This window comes from Ambystoma mexicanum, chromosome 14 (genome assembly GCF_040938575.1).
Source record: "Ambystoma mexicanum isolate Mex_15411 chromosome 14, UKY_AmexF1_1, whole genome shotgun sequence".
In the NCBI taxonomy this organism is placed as follows: Eukaryota; Metazoa; Chordata; class Amphibia; order Caudata; family Ambystomatidae; genus Ambystoma; species Ambystoma mexicanum.
Genome location: NC_090940.1, coordinates 552,070,838 through 552,095,775, shown reverse-complemented (window position 1 = coordinate 552,095,775; position 24,938 = coordinate 552,070,838). Strand labels below are relative to the sequence as shown.

The 24,938-nt window shown below is 48.7% G+C and overlaps 1 protein-coding gene across 7 annotated transcripts in view; it reads right to left on the bottom strand.

Moving 5' to 3' along the window:
- The window catches only part of CEP128 (centrosomal protein 128), an 864,240-nt gene that overhangs the window by 430,555 nt on the left and 408,747 nt on the right, over window positions 1–24,938 (bottom strand). The gene's annotated exons all lie outside the window — the stretch shown is intronic.

Genomic DNA, 24,938 nt, shown 5'->3' with positions numbered 1-24,938 from the left:
CCCGCGAAAAATAATATTCTCTGAACTTTGTAAACAGTAGTATCTGAGCTCGACTGAGGGGGAATCCAGGGTGAAGTACCCGTGTTGAATACTTGTAAGAAGAAAATAACGATCTTATTTTTATACATCAGGCCCTCTGAATCAAGAGACTTTGATGAGAAAAGAGACTTGGGCACAGAGATCCCTGATGCTGGAAATATCCCTAATGCTGTAGCCTTGTGTCGAAGAAGCTTTGATTGAAGGAACCACCTTACCCTGGCTTAAAACATGTGGAAGGGAGGCCAACGGCCAGATCATCCTGACAAATAGTTTTGTGAACACTTCTTTCTTTTTCATGAACACTACCCCATGCTATTTGTAAATTAGCCGGCTTCTCGCCCGGTACAACACCGTAGGACCATGTATGGATGCCTCTCATTCTCAGCCCGCATCCGGTCAACCGTCTTTTCTTCCAACAAAGGACCGCTGACACATTCTCGGGTCCTCCAGGGAGGGATTGACAACTGGGTAAGTCTTTTCTTTGTCTTTATGCAGGAGGACCACTGACAACTAGAATGCTCATTCACATTCTTCCAAGGGCTCTTCAATGCTCGGCACCTCCTACTCATCCCAGTACATTTCAAGGAAGTCTTTTTAGATCAACTTTACTCTTCCTCGTCTCAGTAAATGCTGGTATTTCAGTCTTATAAATATACATGTAGGTGTGTGATGTGGAAGTGTGGTGAATGGAGTAGGGGGATGTATAGAGTGTTGGGTGAGGGATGTCCCTAGATGGTTGTCCTTCTCCCCAGAGGCGGAATCTCTCCCCATGAGATCCTCCCGCTGTGCACCAACCCCAGGGGGACTATCGAGTAGAGGCCTCTCCACACTGACCTCATGGGACGGGGCTCACCCTTGCGGAGAATTGACGACATCTAGGGATTTTTCACAGTACTGTGAGGGATCAAGAGTAAGACTCTCACCACTGTTTTAAGTTCAAACAAGGCTGTTATTGTCAAGACAAAAGAAGGGGTTGGGGCAATTCTAATTGGCCCTGACTAGGAGGGGTTTTGCTACCACAACAAAATAAATGAATGTCTGTGTCAGGATGTCTAAATCAAAAGCGTTCGCCATCCTGTGTCCAAAAATTATAATCTGACCCTCACACACTAAACTCAATAGAACGTGACAAGGAAAAGTCTTTGAGCTGTTCGCCAACAGCTCTTTCTCAAAGTACTAAAAATAAAGTCTTTCACAGTAAAGAAAAGAAAAAGGTATAAAGTTCCATTGGAAAAGGGGATCTTCCTTTCCGCTAGGATTTCTCTCGTTGATTCAAAAAGACATCAACCTCTAATGTTCCACAATCCCAAGGTGGATGGCTTTTCCCCTTGCGTTTATCAACATTCACACACTACTTTAATATTCACAATGTCACAATCCCAACAAGGATGACTTTTCCCCTCGGGGTTGTCTTCATTCAAATTATAATTCTGTATTATTATTCTGAAATAACTAAGTGTCCTAGGCTGCAAGCATAGCTCTCCTAGCACTTGTTATTATTTGACTTTAAAGTTTTGCTAAAACTGCTTCTTATGTACTAAAGTGAGATATAGAAGGTCTCATTTTTTTATGTTTTTTATTGTAATATTGTGTAGTTTGATGTGTTGGACCTGATGACTTTTTGTTGAATAAAGGTTGCTCAACATGGATTATATTCTTGCTGTGGTCTTCTAAGTATTCACAATATCCTTTATCTATACTGCCAGATTCAAGGTTATTCTCTCTATTCACACACATATTCACAATTTCACTTATGGGTATACTTCACAGTTCCTTCATTGGTTTTCAATTATCTTGCTACAGAAAAAAGGGGCATGCCTCTTCCCTTATGATTCACTAAAAAAAACACGGAAGAAGTATCTCTTCCCTAGCTCTTTCAGCTTTCCACAATATCAATACAAAAAGGGGGGAGGGGATCCTCTGCTCCGGTTCTCCAGTTCCTGGTTTACTCTCCTGCCAGGACTTTTGCAGCTTTACTTAAATGCGGGTCCCAGACTTGCAGAGGGCCAGGTTTACTCTCTTGCCAGACCCTTTTCAGTCCAATCAATATTTGCATGCAAGTGCCAGATTTCCTCTCTCTATTTGCATTTGCATGGTCTTGTATTCAAGAAATTATACTTCTTATACCTTGGATCATCGACCCTCCTTCAGTTAAACTTAATGTCCCAATTGCCCTGTACTGGCTTCTCTACTAGCGGTACACGGCATTCAGCCTGAATCACCCGGGAAAAACCATTCTCCTTCTCTGGGCTTATCGGTTGTCTTTAGCAGCTTCGGCGTCCCTCGCGTTTCTCCAGTTACGTGGCCGTCTGTCTGCTGTCTGGAAGCATGTCCAATCGGTCTCTCAGTGTTTGCCTCATGTTTTCCTTTGCTTAGCAGTTCCTGCTGCTCCTCCTGGCGACACAGTGATCACCTTTCAATCTGACCTCTCTAGGCGCTGTCTTCTCCTGTTTCCTTGCATCGCTTCCTCCAATGTCTCAACCAGCATTAGAACACTCTGATCTACCATGTTGTTCATGTGTTCGGCTTTTGAATGTCCCGGCACCTAACTTCCAATAATTAGACCGCAGCGTTGGTTTGCCGCTCTTGGTAATCTTCATTATTTCACTCTTCTTCCTCGTCTCAGTATTGTAAAAAGGGGAGGGGAGTACACAGGTCTGTGTGTTTGTTGTTCTGGTTTGCAAAAGGGAGAGGAATGCATACCAGTTTTGGTATTTATTGTCTTCGGGTTAACATTGGGAGGGAAATGTCCATAGGTCCCTGTATTTGGTGTTTTAGCATTACACAAGGGGGGGGGACAGACATAAGTCCCAAGACTTGTGAACATTCTCCTCTGACTAGAAGGTGGAGTTGATGTCTCGCTTCCAATGATATTAACTCTTTTATCCCTCTCTCTCATCTCATCTCATGAAAAAGGGAGAGAAATTAATAAATGGTCAGTGACCAATAAGTAATGGGGGTTTCTTATGTACGCCACAATATGCCATGGAATAAGAAGACACATTTCTGTCATCAAGGAATCCACACAAAGAAGTATTCTGGTCTAACGTTCTTACTCTACTTCCAAGGAGTTGGTCCTCCCCCATGTGGTACTCCCGCAGACAGCCACCCCAAGGGTCACAGTCAGGAGTTTAGCCGCGACATCAACGGAAAACCATATATTTGCATCCATGGTCGCCATCAGATGACAGAGCTCAGACCCGCTGCTCTCATCACACAGTCTGCTGAACATGTAGCCTTCTTCCCATCACTAACAAGGAAAGTGAAACCCGTCCTTCAATTAGAGCAAGGGGAGACTCTCTGCTGCCTCATAGATCGCATTTGGCAAACAGCGGATGTGGTGAGCCAGGGTACAGGTAGCGTTTATAGGCCTCAAGGTCAGGCTCCGAAATGCAAACATCTTTTGACCAAAACCAACTTGTATTTTTCCCTTTCAGGGGGCAAGGTAAGAAACGTGACCGACTTGGAGCCCACTGTAAAGGCCTTAACCACCAGAGTGGGGTGTCTGGACATGAACACTGGGTTCATGGGACCTAGATGATGCTTTTTGGGACGGGCACAGTCCGCAGTCGGTGTGGAGGCCACTTCCACCACAAATTTAACAATGAGGCAACTACTGCCATATTAAAGGGCTAAAACTGGACAGTTTGCTAGAGCCAACAGGGCCCGAACATCAATGACGTTTGCAATAGTAAACAGGAAGGAATCAAGCAGATCGCCACATTTGGAGGTCTGCATAAAGTTCACCTCACGGAAAGTGTCCAGACCACTGACATCCCGAAGATAGGAAGCCAGATCGGTATGGACACCCTCTTGCTTATAGAATTCCACAGAGTAATCCTCCACTTTTCCTGAATCCTAGGGTTCTAGCATAATGGATAGGACCACCTTAATCATCCATGGTTTACCCCATATTAGTGGAAAAAGAATGGGTCCTCAAAGCCAGGGTAAACTCGGCCCGAGGCCAAAGCTAAGGAAGCTGGCACCAGGGCTACTTCACCAAGCGGTTAAGCGCGTCGTGGCTTTGAAGGAAAGCCGAATAGAGCATGGGTGCGGAACCTGAGCCAGCTGTAGTCCAAAGCGGTGCCGTCAATTGTCCAAGAGCAGCCCTTGTTCCATCACCAACACCAAAGTCATCTGAACTTGCCAAAAAACGTATATTATCTGCTGTTTGAATTCCTCCCATTGTTCGCGCTTAGAAGAGCAAGTGGGGAACGATACCTTTAAAAGATGGTGATTCGCCCAGAGAATCTTCAACATACCTGAAACAGGAGTGGCTACTCTTCTGTGTGGTGAAAAAGGAAGAAGAATGGCGACCAGATTGTTTGCAGGGGGAGTGCGAGGTCTTGTGATGCTTCCATTTCTTCTCCGGCCACTTTTGTGCAAGCTGAAATCTTACCTTATTGTACTGTTTAAAGCGCAGGCCTAACTCGAGAGCAGCAGAGCACTGTACAAGGTTTAGGTAGCCAGAGTTTGAGCCGTGATCTTCTAACAGTAGCACAGTACTGCGAGTCACATTCTGTGCTTCCATTGGATTAGTCCATGGTATGATGCGGTTGAAAAAGCCATGTTTTGATTGATTTGCGAAAATGGAGAAATGTTTCTCAGCTAAGGCCTGGACCAGCAGGAGCATAACTGAGGGACTGCTCAGGAAGTCAAGGCTTCATGTGTTTCCAATGTGTTCATCCCATGTGTGCATGTTCGTGTGTGCTTGGATGACGATGTGCTTGGCAGTGTCTAGTGTCAGAGGGCTGCCAGGTGGGCAATGCGAGTGACACGTGGGTTTCACTCAGCACTTAGATGCAAATTGGGACAACACTTTGTACTTACTCTCAAAATAGAGTTGGGTGGAAAGACTCTGTAGCAAACTGTAAATTGAAACCCATATGTAAACTGGGGCATAACCCACTAGCAATCAGCACATCGGGGCACGAGAATTCCGTTTATGGGCAAATGAGTGATAGAACTCTACTTTGGGGGGTCAAATGGGAGCAGAACTACTGGACTTTGATGGGTAAATCGTGAGATGGCTAGTCACTGATGGGCAAATGGGGGTAGAATTATGTACGCAGGACAAAAGGAGCAAGAAATGACCCTGAGGTACAAACCGGGGTAGAGCTTGGCACTTAGGGGCAAATAGGCTCAACTATGCATTAAAGGCCAAACCGGGCACAATTTAGAGACTGGGGATTTAACTCAGATATAAGTCATCACTGTCGGGCAAAGGGTGCAAAAATCCACAATGTGGGAAACATCGGGGCAAAACTTGCCATGCTGTGGGAAACATCGGGGCAAAACTTGCCATGCTGTGGGAAAAAGAGGGGCAGAACTGGACACAGAGAAGAACATTGCAGAATGTGTCACTAAAGTGCAAAACAGGACAGAACTTGGAAGTGGGGCGTATTGGAGAAGAACCAAGTACTGAGCAGCAAATTAGAGCAGAATAGCACATTGCGGCCAAACTGTGCACTGGGGTGGGGTTGGGGGGGGGGGGCAAACGAGAGCAGAACACGACCCTGGAGAGCAAACTGGGGCAGAACTAGGCGTTGAGAGCGCAATGGCGCACACTTTCCCACTGAAGAAATGTGGTGCAGGGAGAGTGGCATGTGGCAGAACTGGGCTAACAGGAGGACTGAGAATGTGTTTTGCTGGGCAAAGCTGCACCTTATCGAACAAGCCTCGGGGGAGCATGGCCATAGAATGTTGGGACAGCCCTCGCTGTCCTGATCAGCTCATGGGGTTTCCTCCAGAACAGGGTTCAATCAATTATTTAAAAAAAAATCAAGGGCAGAACACCCCAAAGCCCTACCAGTCTATTCAGGAACACTAGCTGCCCTTACTTACAGTAGGCAATTAAAAAAACAGACTGCATTGTAAGCTAGAATGGGGGACTGGCTCACTGTAGCATCTCAGGCACACTGATAGTAGTGTTTTCAGCCTGACCTTCTAGCAGGTAGTAGGGGGTGGGGGGTTCAGGTCACTGTAGCATCTATCAAGCACACTGATAGTAGTGTTTCCAGCCGGACCGTCTAGCAGGTAGTAGGGGGGTCACTGTAGCATCTATCAAGCACACTGATAGTAGTGTTTCCAGCCTGACCTTCTAGCAGGTAGTATGGGGGGTGGGGGGGTCACTGGAGCATCCATCAGGCACATTGATAGTAGTGTTTCCAGCCTGACCTTCTGGCAGGTAGTATGGTGTGGAGGTCACTGGAGCATCTATCAGGCACACTGATAGTAGTGTTTCCAGCCTGACCTTCTGGCAGGTAGTATGGTGGGTGGTCACTGGAGCATCTATCAGGCGCACTGATAGTAGCGTGTTCAGCCTGACCTAGCAGGTAGCATGGGGGTCACTGTAGCATCTATCAGGGACATTGATAGTAGTGTTTCCAGCCTGACCTAGCAGATAGTAGGGGGGATCACTGTAGCATCTATCAAGCACACTGATTGTAGTGTTTCCAGCTTGACCTTCTAGCAGGTAGTATGGGGGTCACTGTAGCATCTTTCAAGCACACTGATAGTAGTGTTTCCAGCTTGACCTTCTAGCAGGTAGTATGGGGGTCACTGTAGCATCTTTCAAGCACACTGATAGTAGTGTTTCCAGCTTGACCTTCTAGCAGGTAGCATGGGGGTCACTGTAGCATCTATCAAGCACACTGATAGTAGTGTTTCCAGCTTGACCTTCTAGCAGGTAGTAGGGGGTCACTGTAGCATCTATCAAGCACACTGATAGTAGTGTTTCCAGCTTGACCTTCAAGCAGGTAGTATGGGGGGGGGGTGGGACACTGGAGCATCTATCAGGCACACTGATAGTAGTGTTTCCAGCCTGACCTTGTAGCAGGTAGTTTTGGGGTCACTGTAGCATCTATCAGGCACACTGATAGTAGTGTTTCCAGCCTGACCTTCTGGCAGGTAGTATGGGGGTCACTGTAGCATCTATCAGGCACACTGATAGTAGTGTTTCCAGCCTGACCTTCTGGCAGGTAGTATGGGGGGTCACTGTAGCATCTATCAGGCACACTGATAGTAGTGTTTCCAGCCTGGCCTTCTGGCAGGTAGTATGGGGGTCACTGTAGCATCTATCAGGCACACTGATGGTAGTGTTTCCAGCCTGGCCTTCTAGCAGGTCTTCATGAGTCTTTGCCTACTTGCCTGGTTGGCATTTCTTGCGGGTAAGACCAGAGAGTGAAAAGTCAGGCGGCAGCTCTGCATCTTGCAGCCAATGATCCATCAGAAGTTTGACTTTGGCAAGACTTCAGTGTCACTCTTAGGAGGAAAGCAATAGCGGTGCTCGCCCCAACTAAACCAGGAGGCCTTGGTGAGGGGCATCCAACGTGGGGACACCCACCACCGTCAGCCTGCATCTCCCCCTCTGCCACTCAGGATAAAAATGTGAATGGAGTGGGCATATAAAAGAATGTTCCGGAAGCACCGGGGTAGGGGTCATTGTGTGGGCCGTATCCCGCTGGTTCACGCAAGGCTTTTACAAGAAGGGGCGCAGTCTCTTTGGAACTCCACTTACAGGCGCCGGTTTCTAGACGGGGGAGGGTTGGGGGAGAGGGTGGGACAAGGTATGTTGGTTGTTGGGAGGCAGCAGTAAGTGTTTTGTTTATGTTCTTGACAGATGAAAGGCTGCTGTGGGTTATGGCTGCTAAGCTGCGACGCCCAGTTTCTGGTTCTCTGGACTCTACCATGGCACTCATCCATACATGCCAACATTCTGTGACCAAAAATCTGTAGGAATCTTAAAGTTTCAAAAATAGTCAGGCGAGGAGGTAATGATAGGAATAGGGCGCGTCAGCAGTCCATTGTCATTGAATGATCCCGCCGCCGCAGGTGCATTCAATGACAATGAGGCGCCTGCCACGCCTTCTGCCATCACGCCAGCTCGGGGGAGCACTTGAAAGACTCACCGGAGTTGACGTGGTGGGGGGCTAATGGCGCCTTTTGTGAAAGGCACTCGCGGCGGAGGGGCGTCCTTAGCCCACCGCCGTGGGCGCCTTTTACATCAAAGGCCTGCATGCTGCGCCTTCTCCCGCTACGCCAGCTCGGGGAAGTCCTTGAAAGACTCCCCCGAGCTGGCGTGGTGGGGGGCTAATGGCGCCTTTGGCCAAAAGGCACCCGCGGTGCGGCAGAGGGGCGCTTTTAGCCCACCGCCGTGGGTGCCTTTAACATTAACAGCCTGCATGCCGCACCTTCTCCCGCTACGCCAGCTCGGGGAAGTCCTTGAAAGACTCCCCCGAGTTGGCGTGGTGGGGGGCTAATGGCGCCTTTTGCCAAAGGCACCCGCGGCGGAGGGGTGCTTTTAGCCCACCGTCGTGGGTGCCTTTGACATTAACAGCCTGCATGCCGCGCCTTCTCCCGCTACGCCAGCTCGGGGAAGTCCTTGAAAGACTCCCCCGAGTTGGCGTGGTGGGGGGCTAATGGCGCTTTTTGCCAAAGGCACCCGCGGCGGAGGGGCGCTTTTAGCCCACCGCCGTGGGTGCCTTTGACATTAACAGCCTGCATGCCACGCCTTCTCCCGCTATGCCAGCTCGGGGAAGTCCTTGAAAGACTCCCCCAAGCTAGCGTGGTGGGGGGCTAATGGCGCTTTTTGCCAAAGGCACCCGCGGCGGAGGGGCGCTTTTAGCCCACCGCCGTGGGTGCCTTTGACATTAACAGCCTGCATGCCACGCCTTCTCCCGCTATGCCAGCTCGGGGAAATCCTTGAAAGACTCCCCCAAGCTAGCGTGGTGGGGGACTAATGGCGCCTTTTGCCAAAGGCACTCGCGGCGGAGGGGCGCTTTAGCCCACCGCCGTGGGAGCCTTTGACATTAAAAGCCTGCATGCCGGGCATTCTCCCGGTACGCCAGCTCGGGGGAGCCCTTGAAAGACTCCCCCGAGCTGGCGTGGGTAAAAAAAAAAAAATGCCAAAAAAAAAAATATATATATATATTTTTTTTTAACCAAAAAAATCGGTATTTGGTGTAAAAAAATCGGTAGGCGGTAGGACTGCTTAAAAAGCGCTATCCTACCGCCTAAATCGGTAGGGTTGGCAAGTATGCTCATCCTCACAGGGCGGGTGAACACATCAGATTTGGTTAATGACGGATGGGAGCCCACTGAAAAATATGGGCGTGTGGGTGAGCAAGCCAATTGAACGGCAGGTCAAAGCGGGTAAGTTGAGAGGTACAAGCGCCTCAGGTGGTCATACAGAAACTTTGCAACAGTACAATTCTCAGTAGGTCAAGATTGAACGTGTGCAAAAAAACATTTTCAAAGCCTTTTTGCACCTCGCTGCTAGCCCAGTTTCTGGTGCAGCAATGGTGCACGGAATGTATTGTTTAAGCTAGGGGTCGTTCTTGAATACACCAATTTCTTTGCCGAATATTTTGTACAGCGCGAACACGGTCCCCATGAATTCCTCTGCCCGCCAAAAAAAGCCCGCCAAAAACGCCTGCCAGACAGCCACGTTCAGGCTCAGCGGATCGCCCACGCTGCCTCTCCCAGTCACCGGCGGGTGGCCTGGGGCCGGAGAAGAGCAGTGGCCGCGCCGAGGGACGATCAGCGACCCTCCTTCAGTCACAGTGGACGGCATCTCCAAGACGTGCAGGGGTACACGTGCTGCAGCTCATTGTCACTTGAACTAGAACGTGTTCGGGGATTAGAAGGCGGGTTCTAAAGGAGGGCGCCAGCCACGGGGTGCAAAGAACAAGTGCCGGGATCTCATCTCCCAGCTGCGGAGAACAACATCGACGAGGCGGGATGCTCGGTGCAGCTGCGCCTTCTAGCGGGGAGTGTGTGCATTGCATCTGCACAATGCGCCGCAATGGCAAGAGCAAGCGCGCAAAATGCCTGCATCTCCAGAGTAGACGGCAGGGTTCCTTTACACAGACCCGAGACCCTCCCGCCCCCTCCCCCTGGATCACACTAGATCAGAGACCACACCACAGCCTCAAAGTCCAGACTCTCAGACCTCATTTCAGCAGATGACCAGACCCCCAGAAATCACAGCCCATGAGGAGAGACAAGACCACAGAAACCAGACCAGAGAACAGATTGGAGACCAGAGCAGAGTCACCACAAACCACGTAATAGACATTACATGGCTAGAACCAAGTCAGCAGGTCCCCAGACTAGACCCCCGAACCCAGATGACCAGACAACCAGACCAGAAACCAAGACTTGAGTCCAGACTCCCAGATGACCAGGGACCAAACTCCTAGATCACCAGACCAGAGAGCAGACCCCAGAGACCACAAACTAGTTAACAGGCATTCAACATGTCCAGAGCCCAGACAGTAGGTGCCAGACTAGCGAACAGACTTCGCCTCCGCCACTGACCAGGCCAGACCGCAGATGACCTGACCATCAGTGACCAGGCCAGACTCCACATGACGCGGGCAGACCCCATATGACCACAAAGAAAACAACCAGACTAAACCCCCCCAGATGACCAGACTGGGCACACAGACAACCAACCTCCTATGACCAGACCACATGAACAAGGCTAGAGACAAAACTAAACTCTAAACATAAGACCCCAGAGAAGGGAGTCCAGACCAAAAGGAAAGACCTCAGTAACTAGGCCCCAGAGGGCCAAAAAAATCAGACATCAGATGAAAAGATCCCAGATCAGACACCAGGTCTGATCTCAGACCATACTCTAAAGACCAGAGACATGACTATACCCTAGAGATCGAGCACCAGATCTCAGATACTGAAACCCAGAGATCAGAGACTGCACCCCAGAACCCAAATCTCATGGATCAAAGTAGAGAGACCCGCCCCCGACCAGTGACCCCATTAGACCCCAGAGGTCAGACCTAAGAGATCATACCAGATACTAGCGACAAGAGACTAGGCCTCAGCTCAGAGCCGATTCATTGGAACCCAGACCAGACACCGACAATGAGAGGCCAGACTCCAGATAACCAGTCCCCAAGAGTAAACCCCCCCAGATGACCAGACCAGATGCCAGTTGCCAGAAACTCGGAGATGAGATCCCAGACTACACCTTGACAGATAATCAAAACAGACACCAGGCACAAAACCAAGACTAAAGGCCAGACCAAGAGACCAGAAAATACTGTAGAAACTAAAGACCAGAGCAGAACAAGCCAGACCCTAGAGCACAGACCAAATCCAGGAGAAGAGACCAGGTCCCACAGAACAGACCACAACCTAGAGATCAGCCATCAAACAGCTGGCAGATCCCCAGATTACAAACTTCAAAGACCAGACCAGACTTCCGAGATAAAATCCAGAACTCAAAGACAAGACTCTACAGACAGACTTGACCAAGAGACCCAGCCAGACCCCAGAAAGACCCAGAACATTGAGACCAGACCTTAGATGAGCAGCTGGACACTAGATGACCAGACCCAAGACCAGAGACGAGATGCCCAAACGTCCAAACATCAGACACCCAGATGTCAACACCACTCTCCGAAGACCAGACCCCAGAGACTAAAGACCAGAGCCACGATAACCATACAAGATCCTAGGTACTGAACTAGGCCCCAGAGAACAGACCAAATCCAGAAGAGGCCAGGTTCCAGAGAATGGATCGTACAACAGAGGGCATCACCCCACAGATCAGAGCAGGACAGACCCCCCCACCCAGAGACCATACCAGATTCCCAAGATAAGACATCAGATGCCCAGAGACCAGACTCCCAGATGCCCAAAGGCTAGACCCCCCAGTGATCAGACACCAGAACACCACCCCCAGGTGATCATGGATTAGATTCCCCCCCCCCTGATATTCAGGGACCAGACCCCACCCTACCAGATGACTAGGTACTGGACCTCAGAGACCAGAACCCCTGCAGATGGCCAAAACGCAGTCCCGACACCAAGATGCCAGATAACCAGACTAAACACCAGGGACCCCAGAAAGCATAGTCCAGACCACTGAGACAGAACCTCGGTAACCAGGCCCCACACCGCCAGATGACCAAAGAACAGATTTCAGGTAAAAAGATTCCAAAAAAAGACACCACATTACATCCCAGTCCAGACACCCCAAATATATCCCAGACCGCACCCTAGAGAACAGACCAGAGCGACCCCAGAGGCAGAACCAGCTCCTAGATGACAGACCAGACAATAGAGAGCAGACCAGAGTAGTTCCCAGACATGAGGGACAGATGAGCAGACCAGATGCAAGTGAACAGATACGAGACCCCATACTAGGTCTTAACAGAGGGTACGACCAGACCCCATAGACAAGCCCCAAACCAGAGATCAGACCCCTCCAAAGACCAGACATTGCTCCAAAGACCAAACCCTGCCAGAGAACAGTCTAGACCTTAGCAAATCAATCAATCTAACCAGACCAGGTTGTAGAGAGCAGATCCCACAAACCAGCTCTGACTACAGAGACCAGATCAGACCCCACATGTTAGCAACAAAAACCCATCAACCAAAACCCACATCCCAGAGACCGGAGCAGCCCTGAGAGACTGGATCCTAGGGACTAGACCAGACACTGCCCAGGAGACCAGATCCCACCTATGAGACAAGACCACAATCGACACAAGTGACCAGACAAGACCAGACCCCAGAAGACCAGAACCCGGAAGACAAGGTTCCAAAAGATGAGATCAGATCCCCAGAAGACCACAGGGCAGACAAGATCCCAAAACTAGACCAGAGGCCAGACAACCAGTGGCCAGGCCCTAGATGAGCAGAGAGCAGACCCCTGAAGACTACACCAGACCCCACAGACCAACTTGGACCATGAAGACTAATTTAGACAAAATATAGCAGAGACCAGAGATTACCAGAACCCAGAGCAGTCACCATCAATCAAATAACAGAGACAAGACCCCCAGATTGAACATCAGACCAGATATGACACCAGACCCTCAAATACGAGACCCCAGACTAGATATTCACAGAGGACCTGAACAGACACCAGAGACAAGCCCCGGACCAGAGATCAGACCCCTTCTAGAGACCAGGAGACCAGAATCCCCAGAGACGAGACCCAGCTCCAAGAAAAAGACCAGTTCCTAGTAACCAGAGACCAGATTGGCGACAAGATCCCAGAGATCAGACCACAAACCACCGCCATAGATCAAAGAGTAGTCCAGTCTACCTAGAGACAAGACAAGTCTTCAGAGACTAGACATTACGTAACAGGAGACCAGCTTGTGATGCTGGAAATGCATTGGAGGGATGGGTCCTCCATGTCCCTGTCCTGTACTCCTTATCATGTGTGTTCTGTGTTGTTTTCTGGACAGGAGTCCAGTTGGGACTCCTGGCAGTGCAGCTCCCCCTCTTTTTGGTTATGGTGAACAGAGACCCTTGGTATACCATTATGGCACCCATGGGTGGGGTACAACCCTGTGCCCCTAGTGTATGTTTTTGGGCACCCGTGTGTGGCCCATAGAGCAGGGTATGGGCTGGTGGCAGCCCCATGCTGAATTGGACAGGTGCTAAGAGTAACCTCTATTTTGGGATACCCGGGCCCTGCCATAGGAATCAATGGATTCCTGATAGAACGCAAGATGGCCCCTGTGGCCTCTTGGTTTCTATTGTGTTACCTTGTTTCCCAAAGTCCTGGGAAGCCCTGGCTCAGTCCCTTCCCTGACAGGCTGTTGAGTGGAAGAACCATATATGGCATTGTGGTGAAGTCCAGGCCAGACTGGCTGGAGCCTTCCCAGTGACTGTATGTTGTGGGTACACCCTTGGGGTGGGACCTGTGTGAATAGAGTGTGTGACCAATATGCATTCTATGTTATGGGTGTCTGGTTTCTGTGTGGATGACGCAATGAATGAGACAGCCCTGCCTGAAACTGAGATGAATGCAGTGTGGCGTGCTGAAAGGCTGGCTGCTTGCCCCAATCCACATTCCTTGTTATGGGTGTCTGGGTGGAAGTGGATGGCCTGAATGCCTGTGAGCCTGCCTGGCTGCCTGCCTGCATGAATGCCCTTCTGTCTGAATGGCTGACTGAGCTCGGCTCAGCAGAGTGAATGAGGGACAGATGTGTATATCTGGGGACATATCACTTCCCAATTTGTTCAGAAGCTGAAGTTGAAACGTGAAGCTGCTTATCCTTGAAGCCCAGCTGGAAGAAGAAGAATTGCTGCTGTTTTGCTTCAACCCAATCTAAAAAGGGTCGAGTCTGTCGAGGGCTAATCCAAGAGAGGACCTGGCTAGCAGACCTCTCTCCGAGCTACGAGGGAACATTGTGCAAAAGTTGATCTTCATCAAGGTACCCTGGAAGCCAGGCCCGAAAGGCTGTCGACCGGAGAAGGAGTCGGCCGAGAATCTTGAAGTAAAGCAGCAGGACATCGAAGCCCATCGCCGTCGACCGGGGCTCAGGGGATTTTCATAATCGCTGGAAGCCAGTCGAGGCGTGTTGCCCAGAAGTGGGGACAGCTTGAAGCTGTGCTGCTTGACGACCAGAGCCACAGAGCTCCACCCTGCCTAAGAACATTAAACAAAGGGCTCCTTTGCCATCACTGTAGACCGCGTTGACCCACCAGCGAAAGTCGAGGTCATTGACGACCTAGGAAAGTCCTCTAGTGGGTTTCTCGCCACCCGAAGTCCACAAAGATGCCGACAAGTGAAGATCCGAAATCCAGTCGTGGTCGAGTCACGATCATCTACGCCGACACCCACTTCTGTTTGTTTTGTTTATTTATTTGGTAATGCGCACCAAACCCCAAGGTAGCTGGGCGCAGCAGTTACAAGAATATTTGAAGCTTAGTTACAATATGAAGGTTCAATACATGCCTTCAATCTTCACTGAGTGTTCTTTGCAACACTGAACACTTTGCATTGAGGTACACCGCATGCCTCATCTTCCCAGGACTTCCTCGACCGATCGTCGAAGAACACCGCTAAGATTGAAGCTGTTGTCTCGACGCCAGTGTTCGTATTTCTTCAAAGAATCTCAATGCCCTGTGGCTCCTGCTTTAAAGGGAGTCCACTCTCGAGGGATCGGTCAACACACTGACGAAGGAATTCTTCTAACTCAGGTACATTGGGGTAGTTTAACATTTTAACCAGGAAACAAGACTATTTAAACATGAATGCACTGGGCTTGATAATACTCTTTATTACAGGTTGCCAGGGTGGGGGAATCCTCACTCAGAACTGTGTCTTAGTTGCAAAATAACCATTCTGCCATTGTTTAAACTAACTTGCATTCTTTCCTATGATCTATGCTGTTACTCATCACTGTACGATTGGTATGCCATTATAACTGTCAGCAGCTGATGCATTTTAAAGGAGTCAATAGCTAGTGTGGTACCACATAGACGTTGTATATATTTGCCATATTAGAATTGCCAGAGTACGATTTGTGCTATTATTTGATGTATACATCTTGAACCTTATTTATATATAAAGAACGGTGTTATCACATAACAGTGTGTGGACATTACTTTGTGAGTGGCTTGGGGACTACTCTGTACTTAAGAACCAGCCTGCATCACCTGAGAGTTTAAGCATTGGCTGCTGGTCTATTCTACCATATAGAGAATCTTGGCAGGGGTGCTCTGTGCTTCTACTCTGCCATATGGAGGACAGGGGTACAGATACCCCCTGCCGTCTTTACACAGATGCTACAAACCCAACCAAATGCAAGATCCGAACAGAACCCAGAAACCAAACTCAGAACCCAGACAGAGAATCCAGAGATTAGACAGAGCACCAAGAGATACATTCCCAGAATGACAACTACCAAAACTAGACCAGACACTATAAGAACAGCTAAGAGGCCAGATCCAGATGAGCAGAGACCAAACTACTGACAAACAGGCCAGGTCCCAGAGACCAAATCCAAAAGAGCCTAGCCCACAGACCAGCTTGGATCACAGAGACTTGATCAGACCCCACATGCCATCAACCAGAATCCGGTGACCATCAACCAAAACCGACCCCATAGATTGAACAGACACCGGATCTCGAAACCTATGGCAGGGATCTGAACCTTTGGCTTTTCAGATGTTTTGGACTACAACTGCCATCAGCCCTAGCCAGTATAGTCAAAGGTGACAGATCATGGGAGTCTTAGTCCAAAACATCTGGAGCGCTGCAGGTTGCATACCCCTACCCTAGAGACTCCACCAATGAGACCAGCCCCCACCCAAGAGACCAGACCCGACCCAAGAGACCCGACAACACGAGATCTGAGAAGACATGACCAATTTGGAGTCTGACCTCCTACTTCATCCTAAGAAAGACCCCATTACATGCTGAGATGGGAGCCAATGAGCACCTACAGAAAGATACTTTAGACACACTGAGCATGCTGGAATTGGGAATCCATACTCCTAAAAGAGTGGCGAGACACAAATAATACAGTGCTTGCAGACTTATATACAACACCATCTTGGAATAGTGAAACCGATTGACAATGACACTAAATGAACAAGCGCAAGGCACGACAATCTCACAGAAAATGTGTTAGAATACATTTTAGTTTAACATCTTTACCTATAGTATTCATTTCACTCTGGTAATCACGCATAATAGCAGACACTGCTACATACATTTTAAAAGTTCAAAAGGCTAGTACCAAAGGACTACAATTCACTGCTCGTGAACATGTCAATAATACCCCAAAATAATGACCAAGATGCTTTCCGAGCTTGCCCCATCATTCACTACATTGGCCCTCACATATTTGAAACACTTGATTACTCAGATCATGTAAACATTGTCACTCCATGGAACAGTGCCTGACTGCCTTCAAAAGAAGGCGCAGCACTACAAGTGTGTTACTTACCTATAACTCCTCTTCTCTAGCATTGTTATCTTTCATAGCGTCACATACTGTATGAATATTCCCTGTCTCAGGCTGGGAATCCTCTAACATTAAAGGAGTTTACATTTAAATGTTGAAACTTCTGTCACGTCAGAGCTCTATTATAGTAATTTTGGGTCGTATTGCCCCGCAGACCATGGACCGGTCTCCCTTAGCTCCACCCCTGGAGACCCTCTTCAGAATAAGGCAAGCTCACGTAAACGTGGCAATATGAGCCAAGAAGAGCCAAAGTGGAGAAGGCGGGAGGGTTGCATGTGAATCTATGAAAGATACCAATGCTGGAGAACAGGAGTTACAAGTAATTAACTCACTCCTTCTCCAGCATTGGATCTTTCATAGATTCACATCCTGTGAAAAGATAATAAAGCAGTACACACAATACCACAAGGGCAGAGCTAAAGCTCACCTGAAAGAGACACTTAACTCAAACACTCACCTCACCCAACCAGGTTGTGCCACAATGATTGGCTGACATTGGACTTGTTTGTGGAATCCCTGTAGACACTGTAGAACCATGTGAAGGTGCAGTGATCTCCATGCGGCAGCCCTGCAAATATCCACTAGGGGCACACTGGAGAGGAATGCTGTCATAGCAGACATTAAAGGGATCGCAACACATCTAAGGAATGCAATGAGCTTTCCGCAGCCCAAGAAGGGGAACCAAAGAAGACCGGCAACATAACAGGCTTGTTACAGGTGAACAAGGATGGACTCTTGGGCATGAAAATCGGGTTTGTGTGAAGAACCACTTTGGATTTAAGAAAAATCAAATAGGGAGTTTTGCACGAGAGAGCTTGGATCTCCCCTACATGCCTCGCAGAGGTGATGTTAACCAACAGGGCGGACAAGAACAACAGAGAGGGCTTGTGCGTATGCTCAAAAGGGGGTCCAATGAGTTTGGAGATAATAAAATGTAACGCTCATACAGGAGGGAAGGAGCAGAACAGTCCCTTGAGGAATTTCTTAACCAGCCTGTGCGACCACAGAGAAGGCAACCCATGGATGTGTGTAAATCTAATGGAAATGGCAGCAAGGTGCACCTTGATGGAGGAATGAGCCAGACCAGCCATGCCAAAGACAAAAAGGTAGGGTAAGATGCCTTGAGCTTGCATGCAGAAGGGGTCAAGGCCTCTACCAGAACACCAAATGGAGAAACACTTCCACTTGCTCTTGTAGCAGGAAATCGTAGAAGATGCCGGTTCCCTGGAACATCCCAACAGTTCAGAAGCATAGATATATATTCCAAACACTAAGAATGAAGGAGCCAGGTCGTCAGATTGAGGGAGGCCTGGTAATGGTGCAGCACTACTCCGTTATCTCGAGAGAAGGTTGAAGAGCAGTGGCAGCCCGATGGGCAGTGCCAACGAGAGACTAAGGAGGTCAGAGAACCAGAATTGCCTAGGCCAAGTCAGGGCCACCAAGATCAGCCTGCACTGATGATGTTTGAAAACACGAAGTACTCGACAGTTGAGAAGGATTGGGGGGAAACTAGTAAAGAAACATCCCCCCCACCCCCCAAGAGAACATGAAGGAGTCTCCTGGGCTGCCTGTTTGATGGAACCTACAGGCAAAGACCACGCATTTCTTGTTCACCTTGGTATCAAAGAGGTCGACATCCAGAATTCCGCCCCGAGGTTGATGTAGTAAACTTGGCTTTGAACAAGTTCCCACTCGTTGCAGGATCGCAGTTCTCTGCTAAGGTAATTCACCACTGTGTTGTGTATCCCTAGTCTGTGAAATGGAATGAGGAACATGTTGTGAGCTTTGGTCGACAGAACAGAGGAACATGTGCCGCCTTATTTGCGAATGTGAAACATGGTGGTTGTGTTGTCGGTGAACACCTGAACTCCCCTGAACCCTTCTGACTGTGAAGCTGTGAAAGAAAGGACTCGAGGATCCAGAACACGGCACACAATTCCAGAACATTAATATGCAACTCCCTTTCTTCTTCTGACCAGAGACTACTGGCATGAAGAGGAGCTGTGTGTGCTTACGAGCCCTCCAGAGATGCATCAGTCGTAATAAGATGGTCCAGCAGTTGAAAGGGCACTCCCTGGGGGTGATTGGAACACAGCATCCACCAGTGCAGTGTGTTCTGAAAGGGATGCGTCAGAAGAAGCTTGTCTTCCCAAGATCCGTAGATCTGCTTCCAATGTGCATCGAGAAATTATTGGAGAGCCCTAATCCAACGCCTGCAGTGCTGGATCAGCGGAATGCAGGATGGCATCATCCCCAGCAGGGGATTTAGGTTGTTTACTGACGCATCTGTTTTCTGCAAGAGCAGGAGGGGCTTCACTCTGTCCTTCGATGGGGTGGCAATGCAAGACAGCATGTCCAGATGAGCTCCCAGGAACAGAGCACACTGAGGAGACAAGCAGGACTTTCCATAATTGACCGAGAACCCCAGCGATGATGGGCACAGTATCGTGGACTGTGTATGTCAGAGAGGGAGAGGAAGAGACTCTTCCCAGACCAGCCAGTCGTCGAGGTATGGGTAGACATGGATCCCCGAACGACAGAGGTGAGGCACAAGTGGGGCGAGAAATTTGCTAAAAACCCTCAGAGTGCAGCAGAGGCCGAAGGGCAAAGCCTTGAACTGGAAGTGCTGTCCCATGACAGTGAACCTTAGGTACCTTCTGTGGCATGAATGAATCGGTATATGAAAATCTAGGTCTAAAGACAACAGGAAATCTCCTTCCTGTAGTTGGCTTGGGATGTGCTGGAGGTTAATGATATGTGGTCATTGCATCGATATGGTAAAGTGTTTAGTTTAATAAAAATGGGTTTTAAAGGTTAAAAAAAGAGGGCTGAGGGAACCCCCCATTAACATTTTTTTGTTTTAAATGCATTCAATGCTTTTTTTGTCCCGATACATTTTTTTCCAGTGGTATGGCATTCGACGGTTTGGCTGTCGATGCAATGACTATGAACGGAGGTTAATCATCCTGAAAGTTTGAGACCACAGGAATTTGTTGTGAAGAAGTAGATCGATAATGGGTCTCATGCCACATGATTTCTCTTTGACGAGAAAGTATCTCACATGGACACCTTGGCCTTGCTGTTGAAACGGGATGTGTCTGACAGCCCCTGTGGAAAGGAGGGCCTGTAGCTTGTGCAGAAGCAACAGCTAATGTTTCTTGACCTTTGACAAGGGAAGACCGGTGGGTGGGCGCCCAATGAATTCCAGCATGTGGCTTAAAGACAACACCCATTCGTCCGTGGTGATGGAACGCCACTGTTTGACCAACTTGGAGAGTCACCCTCCCACTGGGGTGTGAAAGTGGAGGGGAGGAGTGAGAGCCTGGTAAGGCCTGCTTGGTGGACTGGCACCTGTTGTTCGAGGACATGCAGCAGCGTTTATTCCCTCTGCATGCTTGGGACTTCCCCTTGTAGCTGTTCAAGGCAGCATAGGCAGTGGACCGGTGCAATTGTGGGCGTTAGGAAGGCCTGTAGTCGCGTGATGTCCTAGAAAAACATGCCTTGCCAGAGCAAAAGAACCAATGCCATTATGGTGTGTGCCCAGGGAACGGATGGTATCAGTATCAGCTTTGATGGCCCGAAGGGTCATCAACCTTTTTTCCTATAATGTCCTCACCATCTAAAAGGCATGTCAACTATCTGGGTCTGAACTCGGGATGAAAATTACTGGCTTTGAGCCGTATCTGCCAGGGTAAAACCGCCCCATTGCCCATCTGTCAGAAGCCAGTGTCTCCAATATCGACAGCAACAGATGTGGTCTGATGTGGCCTCATCTTGACAAAGAAGGGCAAAGGCTTCTTTTTTGCCATCTGGCAAATAGTCCAGGATAGGGCCCATCTTATAACACAATTCCCTGTCATAGCGGGACAGGATAGCCATGGAATTGGCAATCTTAATGGTGGTTACGGCCGTGCAGATGATTATTGCCACAGCAATTATGTTGCTTTCTCTTCTTGACAGGTGAGACTGTGCATGGAGAGGATGGTTTAGTGGAGCTCTTTCGGGACGCAGCCGACACAACTGAATACGGACTGGGCTATGTACGCAGACACTTAAGAGAGGATTCAGGAGCTTTGTACTTATTCTTACATCTGTCTTCTTGGGAAGGTCAAGAGAACGCCTTCCCATATGTCCTAGAGGAAGCGTATGGCAGCCACAGATTTTCTCATGTGCTCTCTCCGCTGATAAAAAAAAAACTTGTGTTCTTCCGGTATCATGTCAAACAACTTTGCAGTCCTAGACATGAGAGCGTGAAAGGAGCCAGTTTCATCAGGGCGGAGAACCCTGAGAGGAGGGTCTTCAGGTTCACCATCCCCTGGTACATCATTATCAAATTTGTCAGTGGTGTTCCTCCAAGTAGACACACCAGAGATGTCATCCTCAGATTCAGTATTTGTGAGATTGCAGAAGGAGGAAGAACCTGTGTGTAGATGCGTGAGGGGCATCCAGTAGGAGGCCAAGGAGCAGGTAATAGACCAGCAGGAAGAACTTGACAAGGAGGAAGAGACTGGGATGGTAGTCTTATATTCTAACTCAGAAAATAGAGTTTGCAGAATAGAAAAAATGTCAATAGAGAGGTCACAAGGCTCTGGTTGACTCAGAGCCAGGTTTGGAGATGGCCAACAAGGTGCAGGAAGTTAATGTGGGGGCATCATGAACGAAGGAGTAACAGCAGGTTAGACGGTGTAACCTCCACCTATTAGTCGTCAGAAGACACACCTTCAGAACCCTTACAATATGTCCTTGTTGGGAATGATCAAAGGACTTGGAACAGCAGGAAGTACATAAGGAGTCAGCGCAAAGAGTGGGTGTGTACAAGTAGACCGCAGTATGACAAAGCGCAGTCACCAAATGTCGGGTCTGAGAAACCGGCATGCACCCTGGTCATGGAGCAGGTAGTAGCAGCCGTATATGGAGGCTGTTGCACTGTCGACATAATCATCTACAAGGTGGTTGTCTAAATGAGAATTGATTGAACAGTGGATAGGGTAGTCAACATAACGGAACACCTGTCCTGTTTACGAGCCATCAACGAGGGGGTCATCAATGGGGTTGCAGCAGGAGTTGACAACTGCTTCTTTGCAGTATACAACTGTGGACCAGCAGAAGCCGTGGACGGTCGCTTCTTAGATAAAAAGGTTTTAAGCCGATGATGCCCTAGTGTGAGTCGTATGCCACTTCTTTATCCTTTTCCCATGGGAAGAATCAGCGTGGGACCTCGACCTCTTGGAAAAGGGAGTACGCTCCAGGTGTCTGCTTGGCCTGAGGAAAGCATGACTACGGACGGAGGCCGAGTCAAAGGCTCCAGCACCATCGTCCAACCAGGTGTATGCAGGTTGTAAAAACGCCTCATCAAAACCTTAAAGATAAGATCGGAGCAAGCTAAAGCGATCAAATGAAAAATAAGGCAGTCCTAGTGGCGTCCTGTCAAATGAAAGGGCCTATACTAAAAATCCTATTGCCAGTCCTTACAGCTAAATACAAAGAGTGTGGGATAGGATTCACAAGAAAAGAAAGAAGGATTCACAAATGATAAGTTAGGATAGTGGGACTCTTGAGCACAGCACACTCTCGAGCTTTCCGAGCACGAGACAACAGTTCCGTTTTCAGCTATCAGGGCCGTTGATGGTCAAGTCTCTTTTCTCTTAAAAGGCTCTTGCCTTTGAGGACCTGGTGTAATCAAATAAACAAACAAAAAGTTTATTTTCCAGATGGACGATGGGTAATGGCTTTTCACCCTTGGATCCCCCTCTTCCGGGTTCAGACCCCTCTTGAACGTCAGCCTCCCACTGCCGGGTTCACAATGGCTTTCCTTGCATTCACAAGTCTTAATCTCCTTTTAAAAAGTTTAGCGTGGACATCCCTCTCTCGGGTTCACCTTTGTCAACACACTGTTCACTGGGACTTTAGTCTTCACCCCTTTCCATCGGCATCCCTCCATCGGGTTCACTCTTGCCAACTTTATAAAACACTCAATTTCTTCTACTTTCTTACGAATCGGTACTCGCTTCCCTTAGCTTTTCAACTTCTGCTGGCCAAAGACATTCGACTGTACAGAGGATTTTACTAGACCCCTGTATGACTACTTTGATCTTTTCCTTGCAGCTCTCCTAGGGCCTTCTGTTATCTGTAGTTCAACAAATACGGGCTTAACCAGAGTCTCTCTAACGAGCACCCACACGTTGCTGGACCCCTCTGCAGCTGGCTTTCCCTCAATGGTCACAGTTCTTTGTACTTTTCTTAATTTGCCACTTTGCGACTTTCATTCAACACAGTTCAGTTTTGTATCAGTTCTCCCCTCGACTCACCGGCTGTGATCAACCACTTGACTTAACTTGTATCTGGAGTTAAGGACAGTACCACAGTAGCAGGCATCTCTCTCTGTCCTGCTTATCAGTGTAGCCATGCTCCGTGTACTGTTGGCATTTGCTGCAACACACTCTTGCTATTGCTTACGGTCTTATGTTTCCTTCTGTAGAGGCTTTGCGGGTGTGGGTCAGAAAGGGCAAGGTCGCTTCTCTCCTGGTTGGCCCTTTGGTGCTCGAGGCTATTCTCCTGCTCTTGAACGGCCATACTTGGATAGCTGAGTCGTCGTGCTGTCTGCCTTCCTCGTATTGTGCTCTTGTGCTCCACCTTTTATCCCTGTGGGGAAGGGAAAGGGCTGCCAGGTGTGTGTGATTCTGGTCAATTGCCTGACTTTCCCTTACCCATGTATTGGGAGATGTCAGCTAAGCGGCTCGGGTATTAGTGTGTTGTCTTTCGTGGTGTGCGAAAGTGTTTGTGTGAAGAAAGGGGGAGCAGTGTTTCGGAATATCCTATGTGGTAGGATGGGGAAAAGGTGTTGGAAGAAGGGGGATGCCACATCTCGCCCATCGGAGACCCACTTACCCTCCTGAGGACCCCTATCCAGGTGATCCTCCCTCACTGGTCCACCCCCAGGAACTGGATCCAATAGCGATGGCCGTGTCCTGGCCTCCTGATGGCAGATCCCCAGGGACTGGTTAGGGAGGCACCATCAGGTTCCTCACATAAGCCACTAACCTTCTGTGACGGTCGCGCAGTGTCTTGTTGGAGATTGACTGACAAATGGAGTGGTCATTGATCTTGTGGTCCGGGTAAAGACAATAGAGGCAGTCATTGTGAAAATGTTCAATATATACATTCTTCAGATGATGGGTGGAACAGGCCTTGACAAGGCTTTTCCTCCTGTTGTCTGCCATAGTGTCTTGAGACATATCCAAGGGCCTAAACAAAGGTGAGCTGGAGCAGCCCCCCCCTGAGGCGTCAAGAAGCTGGAGCAATAAGACATATGGAGGAGTAAGCACCAGACTTCGACGAAAAAAACAAAGAAAGTCGAATATATGCCAGGCTCCATCGTGGTTACAATTCAAGAATCTGCTAAAAACCTAGCTGTTGAAATCAACTTTTGGCCCTGTTGACCTCTCGTATACCCCTCTTCTCCTGTAGGAACCATGTCAGGTGCCAAGCAGTAAAGCCTCTTGTACTGACTGAAATGCCACAAAACCATTAGCTTTTTAGTGTGTGCAATACCAGAAAAAATACTCTTCTATAATGAGAGCAGGAGGCCAAGTCAATAGCAGCAGTGTGGGGGTATACAGCTCAATAATACATACATTATCTCCATTACACATTAGTTTATTATGCATTTTACACAGATAATGGTTAACAGGCCTTCACGGCAGTGTGGCAACAATCCAGCGTCAGCAGAATATTAGCCATCTCTCCTCATGATGAGATGTTTGAAAGTTGTATTCGAGCCATTTGTTTATTTGAGTTTCTGCACATAATACCTTCCTCATTATTGTGAAAGTCAATTCCCAGTATATTTACATGGAGAGAGTGCGGCCTTCTCTGGGGCACAGTTGATGTCTGTCCCATATCGGAGAGTGGACTGGGGAAACTCTCTGGCCGCAGGTTCATATCGGGTTCCCATGGCTGGCTCCATGTTTCTGAAACAGTATCAGGCTGATGATAGGTTGCTAGAATGATCTCACATTAGGATGCAGGAATGGAGTCATAACCTGAGGTCAGGGCCAGGATGTAACTTTTCAATCAGTCTGCCTTCCACTTTGCGCGCTCATACCTTCACAGCCGGACAAGTGGCCAATGTCAGTTTCCCATGGAAGTCCACGGTGT